This window comes from Myotis brandtii, unplaced genomic scaffold (assembly GCF_000412655.1).
Source record: "Myotis brandtii unplaced genomic scaffold, ASM41265v1 scaffold71, whole genome shotgun sequence".
NCBI lineage: Eukaryota > Metazoa > Chordata > Mammalia > Chiroptera > Vespertilionidae > Myotis > Myotis brandtii.
Window position 1 is genome coordinate 1,391,312 of NW_005370787.1, and position 8,905 is coordinate 1,400,216.

An 8,905-nucleotide genomic window follows, 5' to 3' on the forward strand; every position below is an offset into this window, starting at 1 on the left:
TGGTTTTCTATATGTCTAACATACTTTAAATAAAAATGTTTATTAAAATAAGGATTGACAGAAAAAGAGTTGATGTGAAAGATAGGCAAACAATTTCCAATTATACATTTCAGAGTTTCCAAAGGAGAAAATGGAAACAAGTGAATAAATGTATCAAAATATAGCGTAAGAAAAATTTCCAAGAAAAAAAGAGGGCTTGAATCTGTACATTAAAAGAACACTTTTTATACCATGAAAAATTCTAAAACCGTCAAATCTTGAAACATATCCAGGTAAAATTAATTTTTTCTAAATTCTAAAGAAAAAGAAATAACACTACGGACAGCCAGACAAAAAGTTCAAATCATTTATAAGAGGAAATAAATTTAGGATGGGTCAGTCATTTCTAAACACTCAACGCTATAAGACAATTGAGCAAAATTTATTTAAGAATAAAGGCCAGCAGTAGCTGGTTTGGCTCAGTGGATAGAGTGTCAGCCTGTGGACCAAAGGGTCCCAGGTTCTATTCTGGTCAAGGGCAAGTGCCTCGGTTGCAGGCTCCTCCCAGGCCTGGGCCCTTGTCAGGGCACGTGCAGGAGGCAACCAACCGATGCGTTTCTCTCACATGGATATTTTCCTCTCTCTTCTACTCTCTCTAAAATCAATGGAAAAATATCCTCGGGTGAGGAATAACAAATAAATAAAATAAAATCCACATCACAAAAAGAAAAACAAAATAAAGGCCTCAGATCAGCAATTTTGGATATGAAAGAACACCTGGATATTGTTCCTATGAGTCATTCCTAAATAATTTTTTTGTATTCATATATTATACTTGCCTCTAAGAGAAATAATCTCATGGTGTTTCATTTAAGAGTAGATTCTTTCCCACCCTCTTTATCACCATCCTAAATTTCCAGTCTTCCACCAGATCGAGTTGGATTCATTACGGTCAGAGCCACAATTATAATATTTAGCTGATATCTTTACACATATCACTTGTTTTTCCTACCTTTTCGTTTTAACATAATTTTACACTTAAATGTCACAAGGATATTCTCCAGGCAGTTGTCTGCATTGAGGATATTGTAGATATTGCAGCACTGGTTTTCTACCATGAGGAGGCAGGACTCATCTAAGGTTATTACATGAAGCTGCCATACAGACCCACACTGCCTCCTTCTGGCCTTCCTTTATTTATTTATTTTTGTTGTTTTTGTTTGTTTTGTTCATCTTCACCAGACTTTTCAACTGATTTTTAGAGAGAGTTGAAGGGAGAGATAGAGACAGAGAATAGCATTGGTTCCCTCTCACACGGGATCCGCGTGCAACTGAGGTCTGTGCCCTTGGCCCGAATCAAACCGGCAACCCTTCAGTTCGAGGGCTGGAGCTCTAACCACGGGATAGGGCTGGCCTGCCTTTAAATGGGACATTTTTATATGCCCTTGTAAAAAAAGTTACAAAGCTAGTACAAAATATCTTCTGAGACCCTTCATCCAGTCCCCAACTTGCTATATTGTTATGTTTGCTTTATCGTTCTCTCTCTTTTCTCATTTATTTGGAAGTTGCCCTGTATTCCTAAATACTTCAGTGTGTATTTCCTAAAAACAAATATTCTCTTACAATACCACAATACAACTATCAAAACTGGGAAAATAATATTGATACAATACTCAATACTCTTGGTATCAGATTTTATTAAAATTTTGCCATCTGCCTGAGTTGTATTCAGGTGTCATGTTTCTTAAATTCCCTTCATTTGGAACAATACCTCAGTCTTACCTTGATTTTCATGACCTTGACATTTTGATGAGTCTAGGCCAGTTATTTTGAAAATGCCTGTAAATTTGGGTTTGCAAATCACATTGCAATTTTTTTGGGGGGGGGGTATTTAATCTTCCATTAAAAAATGAACGTTTTCATTTTCTCAATGAATTTAAAAGGATATTTTAACACCTTGGGGTACATTTAGTTCCTAGTGTCTTTCAGTTCAGCAAGCACAGAATGCCTTCTTAGGGGACTCATTCTATGTCCTAACAGCAGTTCAGGTGATATTGTCTTGCCCTAAGCTATCTTTGGCATTTCCCAGGGTGTTTTGTTGTTACTAGATCTTCTCCTGTTGTTCTATTAGCTCTATTGCTATCACCTCTATGATTAATCTCAAAGGGCAGCCTAATATGCCTATATGCCTTGGTCCACTCAGCTTAAAAAAATACTGAATTTGTTATAAAGGTTCTTTCCTGGAAAACTAGGGCAGAGCAAAATATTTATACCCCAAAGAAAGAAAATACATAAACCTAGACATGCTGAACTATTTTGAGCAGTTTCCTTATTCTTGCATAACTAAAATCTAGCCATAGATTGGTTTGGATGTTGGAAGTTACTCATAAAACAACTGCAGTCTCCTCTCTTTGCCTTAGTGCTATCTGGATGAACTGCCACATTAAGCTGTTCAAATTTTCAGTCTGAGGTTGTTTCAAGCTAAATCTTATTCTCCTTTGTAGATCCCAAGTAGTTCTTACCATCTCTGATCTATCTTATAGTTCTGTAGTAGATTTTATTATTGTTCCACATTATTTCCTTTCTTATAAAAGGATTTACATTCCTGGCTGTACCCCTGTGAGTTTCAGTGACTTGTTTGAGAGTATACTTCCTTTCTCTATTCACATTTGGATTTTATCACGTGATTTGCTTTGGCTAATTGAATGTGATTAGAAGTAATGTACTTCCCAGCAGAGATATCAAGAGACAACGTTATGATGTAACCATTCTGCCAAAAGAAAAGCATGTCCCAGATAGGGGCTGTTACTTTTATCCGGGTTCTGTAAGGAGACCACATGGAGTGAAGTCACAACAAACATATAACAACTGCTGTATAGCATAAGCAATAGACCTTTCTATCATAAATACAAAAATTTGGGGAACTGTTTGTTACCTCAGCATGATCTACTATAAACCAAGTAATACCATTTTTGCTTATCAGCCACTGTATATGAGTTCCTGAAATCCATATTGCTGGTTGGAATAAAGACTTGATGAGAGAGAGACAGAGAGAGAGAGAGAAAGAGAGGGGGGGGGGATTAGGACCGATTCTTGAACCCTGCCTCCCCTTATAATTCTAAGTGAGGATAAAATTAGAAGGCAGGGGAACAAGAGAGAAGGAAAAACTGAGCAATGGCATCCTATCTAATAAAGAGGCGATATGCAAATTGACCATCACTCCAACACACAAGATGGCCACCACCATGTGGTCAAAGATGGCCACCACAAGATGGCCTGCAGGGGAGGGCAGTTGTGGGCGATCAGGCCAGCAGGGGAGGGCAATTGGGGGGAACCAGACCTGAAAGGGAGGGCAGTTGGGGGGGACCAGGCCAGCAGGGGAGGGCAGTTAGGGGTGACCAGTCCGGCAGGGGAGGACAGTTGGGGGTGATCAGGCTGGCAGGGGAGCAGTTAGGTGTTGATCAGGCTGGCAGGGGAGTGGTTAGGGGTGATCAGGCTGGCAGGCAGGCAGGCAAGTGGTTGGGAGCCAGCAGTCCCGGATTGTGAGAGGGATGTCTCAGATTGGAGAGGGTGCAGGTTGGGCTGAGGGACCCCCCCCGCACCCCATGCATGAATTTCATGCACCGGGCCTCTAGTTTATAAAAAAAAAAGAATTTATCTCCTTTTCTAAACAACAGTGACTGTCTTTCCTTGTGGAGCTGGTAGGATCCTAAAATCTGGATGAAGGAAGCTAAGATCCCAGACTCTAGATGGAGAAGCTATAGGTGATGGGGAAAAGAATATCCCTAAGAGAAGGAAATTCAGACTACTCAAAGGGATATAAAGGAGCTATCCTTTCCTCTGCCTTATCTTTATCTTCAAATCTTGAAGAAAAGCAGAAGGATACCTTTCTCAAAGGCCAGGCCATTGAATGGGTGGTAAAGGGGGAAAGTTGATACTGTTCAGACTTGACATCTGTTACTCATCTGCTCAGAATATCCTCCTTTTGGGAACTATCACTCCCTGCATGCAGTTTTGTTGGGTGCTGTACCATTGATGGGTATCTCCATCACAGCCCATTTTGCTGCTACTGATACCATTGTAATAGCCTGGTTATTAATTAACAGGAAAGGAAAGGGAAAGCCAGATAATATAGGTATGCCATTTGTACAGTTTTGCCAGAAAGCTGCAGTTTAACATTCTCCAGATCTGTTTCCCACAGATCCTGGAGGAAGGGACTGGACAAAGGAAGAATAGATGCAAGACCAGTAAAATCTAGGTCAGCGGTTCTCAACCTGTGGGTCGCGACCCCTTTGGCAGTCGAACGACCCTTTCACAGGGGTCGCCTAAGACCATCCTGCATATCAGATATTTACATTATGATTCATAACAGTAGCAACATTACAGTTATGAAGTAGCAACGAAAATAATTTTATGGTTGGGTCACAACATGAGGAACTGTATTTAAAGGGCCAGAAGGTTGAGAACCACTGGTCTAGGTGATGTGGGAAAATGTGACTACCTGTCAGTCCCACCTGGGAACAGGGCATTGGCCAGAATAGGCGTGGTCATTGCAAGGGTTCGAAATCTGAGATACATAAGCTCCTGAACAAAGGGAGTTCTCTTTCTTGGCCCTCTTGCTCTCTTAGGACTCTTGTTGCAGGGGGCACACTTCCCTGCATTCTCCCACATGGCTCACAGCCATGTAGACCCCATACATTGGACTAATGGATAACAATTAGCCTGGTGCTCTGCTGGAGTTAACTCCACCATGGAATGAAAACTCTAGACACTGACTCCTCCGCTTCTAGCTCTGTTGAATCCCCAGCTGCACCTTTTCCAAGACTAGTTTAAGGGAAAGGGGGCTTTGGAAACTGAAGGATGTAATTTCACATGAATAAAAATCACTCATTCTCCTGTGTGAGACTTAGAAATTTTTTTTCTCAGCATATCATAAGAACACCACTCCCACTAGCATTGGAGAAATTCCACCCGCGCAAGTTTCTGATAGCACTACCACCACGATAGGGGCCCACCAGAAACACGACCCACACTAGGTCCATCACATTCTCTTTCATAAAAACTTGAATCTTGAGCAGCATTTCAAAGGGCTAAAGAAGGAATATGGAACTGAATTACCTTTGTAGCAGTTGGAATCGCCTCCTTTTGGGAACTATCCCAAATCTGAAGCTCACCTGGTTACTACCTTTCAGGAGGCCTGGTTGTTCAATTTCCCCTTTGATATTGTAAGCTATCCAATATCCTTTCAGGAACCCCACCCCTTTAAGTTCACAGAATCGGTTTCTATTGTTGACAAGCAAAAAAACTTAATATGGAAATTAATGCTTGAAATGGCACCCTTGGGGAAATGTTGGGTCTTGAGATTAGTTATTTGGCTAATATAAGGCAAAAGAATTTGAGGCTCCTGTTAACAGTTTGTCCACTAAGGTTGGTGCTCTGAGAGCTAACTAGTTGTTGCCACTGACCAATTTAAAGGGATGAAGAATGCTGGACAACTAGGCATAATGATCATTTTTCACCTAATTTAAAACAAGTACAAGATCAAATCTCAAAATTTCACTGTGGCACTATCCAGCTCTTTCTGTGACATTAATAGAAAAAACTCTGTTTCTATCTAGATCTGTAAGACTGAGGACATAAAAAAAACACAAAACCAGAAACTGATTTTGTGGGTTGGGTTCAGAGCCTTTTATATGAAGATGAGAGAGTTGATCAGAAGATAGTGAATCCATGCAAATGGCAACATTTAAGAGGATCTGTAATACTGAATGCAGTGGTTCTCAAAGTGGGACCCCAGACAGTGGCATCACCTGGAAACTTGCTAGAAATACAAATTTTCTAGCCCCAGCCCAGACTTGCTAAACCAAAAACGTTAGAGGTGAGCACAGCTATCTGTGTTTTAACAAGTCTTCAAGGGAACCCTGAAGAAAGTTTGAGAGCAGTTGAGGTAAAGGATTTGAAGTCCTCAAACCATCCTGAATTAATTCCTCACTTTGCTTTCTTAGCTGAGAAAGCTTTGTCACTTTTGCATGTGAGAACTAACAATTTTCCTAGCAGGAGCCAAGCCACATTGTTGCTATGGCAACCAGAGTACAAATTTAGGATGGCCTTGGGGGTAAGAGTGTGGAGGTGGGGAAATCTTGGATATTGGTACAGAATAGTTACAAATCTAGAAGTTGTAGAAATTTGTTAATTTACATCACCTGCAAAATTGGAAGAATGTTTGTGGGAATAGATTTTGAGGTTGCTAGGTCAAGGAGCATGGTCCTTATTTTGGATCAAGTAAAACATATAGTTGTGGCATGGCTGGTGTGGCTCAGTGGCTGAGTGTCAATCTATGAACCAGGAGGTCACATGCCTGACCTATGAACCTGGTCAGGGCACATGCCCGGGTTGTGGGCTCAAACCCCAGTGTGGGGAGTGCAGGAGGCGGCCGACCAATGACTCTCCCTCATCATTGATGAATCTCTCTCTCTCTCTCTCTCTCTCTCTCTCTCTCTCTCTCAAAAAAAAAAAAAGTGTTGATCTATGAACCAGGAGGTCATAGTTTGATTCCTGGTCAGGGCACATGTCCAGGTTGTTTCTACCCCTCTCTCTCCCTCTTCCTTCCTCTCTGAAATCAATAAAAATATCTTCTTTTTAAAGAAAAGTATAATTGTGAGTACTTACCAGTGATTGTGTATTCAGTTTGTAACAAGCTAGGGAAAGATTGTTCAATGTAAACATGCACTGAACTTTGTCCCCCAACAAATTACATACCAAAAGTCAGAAATCCCTTAACAAGTATATAAGAAGGAATTTAAAAAACTTTAGGAAATGGGGAATAAAGGTTTGGATAGATTATGCTCATCTAGTCCAGGCACCTCCTCACATATTTAATACGAACTTTTATTTTAGTAATAAAAAATATAGACTGGCATGGGATAACAGTGTGCCTTTAGTGTAGATGCCAAAGCCATTATAGGTAGTTCAAGCAAAAAGGTAATTGCACCCAGTTAGATGCATGCAAATCATTGAAGGAGTTAAAGGAGTGCGGGGTGGTGAGTGCAGCATTGGAACTGTTAAGTTCGGGACTTTGATCCTCTGATAAAAAAGCCAGTGTAGCCACTGCTATCTCAACAGCCACTTGACACATTGAAAGTTGTGACTAGAAATTTTCTCATACTTGCTATTGTCAAACAAGAGAAATAGGAACAAAAAATTGAAATAAATGCAACTACATTTTTATTTGCTTCCCATAAGTATAATCAATATTCATCAATATTTCCCCCTTTTAAGGATCATGTCTGTCTACAAAACCAAATATTGATTTGAGCACATACTAACTGTGCTCAATGTGCTAAACACCTGAGGATCTCAGTCTGGCGGAGAAGGAAGATACCCAAATAATTAAAAATTTTAATTAATTATCACAGTCACTCCCCAATCGGCTGTGATAACTGGTATAAAGGGTTTAAAAGGATGAAGAATGTATGGTTGCTGCTATGCCATGTCAACTGGTTTATCTTCTTTCTTCCAACTCTGCATATGTGGGATAATATATTGACAATGGGGAATGGGGAATGCAAGGAACTCAAATGGTGTATCATCAAACAGTGTTAATTAAGCAATCATCTTACACACACACACACACACACACACACACACACACACACACACACCTACCTCAAAGGATATTGGCCTTATTTACCTTATAGTACCTGAAATTTCTATCTAGAAATATTTGCCATACCACTATGGAGGATTTTTAGACGGATCTTGGATTCTCTTTCAAATTTAAGCACTTTAAAATTAGACAAATTTTAAAATCCCACCAAGGCTGTCCTAGGCCTTATGATTTCCAGTAAAAACGAAAAGCATGGAATTCAACATAAATACTTAGTGCTGTATTACCACGTTGGAAGAATTTTGCTAAATAAAGTATGGTACAAAGTTGACTCAGTCAGGACAAAGCACAAGTAACCTGTTGTTGTACAGAAAAAAATCTGTAGTTACTCTCTTTTTAATTGAAGATTAATTTTCTTTTGCTACAGCAGACACTAAGATTTTGCAAAAGATGCATCAAATTTCTCAATCTGAGTCAACCTCATGGTTGTTAAAATGACTGTTAAAAATGCATACTTTCTGGATTACTCGTTATTTTAAAATACTGAATTTTGCCCCATTGTCGGACCATATGTTCCAACTTTACTAGTAGGTTAGATAAATGGTCACACTACTCTTACCCACAACTCCCTTCTCCCCAAACCGTGGAACTTTCAACAAACAGAGATCTATGCCTCTCCTCCTAAAGTGGGCATAAGTGAGAGACGCCGAAACCTAGCGTGCTTCACTTGCAAAGTTGCCTAATCCATTTTCCACGTCACACATCACTCAAATGCAGGGCTGCACTACGCTGCCTCTTCAAGGTCCCTTGCATTTGCACATTTCTGCGATTAAAAAGTCTCTTCTTGGGAGTGGATTCACGTAAAGCCCCTATATGACATTAGCTAGCTGAAGGCCAGGCCAACTGCAGGGTTAGAGTGAATCTGGTTTCTCTTTGAAAAACCTCCTTGGAGCGAGCATCCCACACCCGCATCCGAGTGGGCCCGGCACCACGTGTCTGCACCAACAGCCGGATTGGCCGAGCGCGTTTTATCGCTGCAGTCTAGACATGCAAGGTCCCGCCCAGCTGCCAGAAGAGCTGGGAAGCGGAGAGAAGAGGCCAGAGAAAGATGGGGGAGGGGATGTTTCTCTTTAAACCTCCTTGGAGCGAGCATCCCACACCCGCATCCGAGTGGGCCCGGCACCACGTGTCTGCACCAACAGCCGGATTGGCGGCCGACGTTTTATCGCTGCAGTCTAGACATGCAAGGTCCCGCCCAGCTGCCAGAAGAGCTGGGAAGCGGAGAGAAGAGGCCAGAGAAAGATGGGGGAGGGGAGGGGG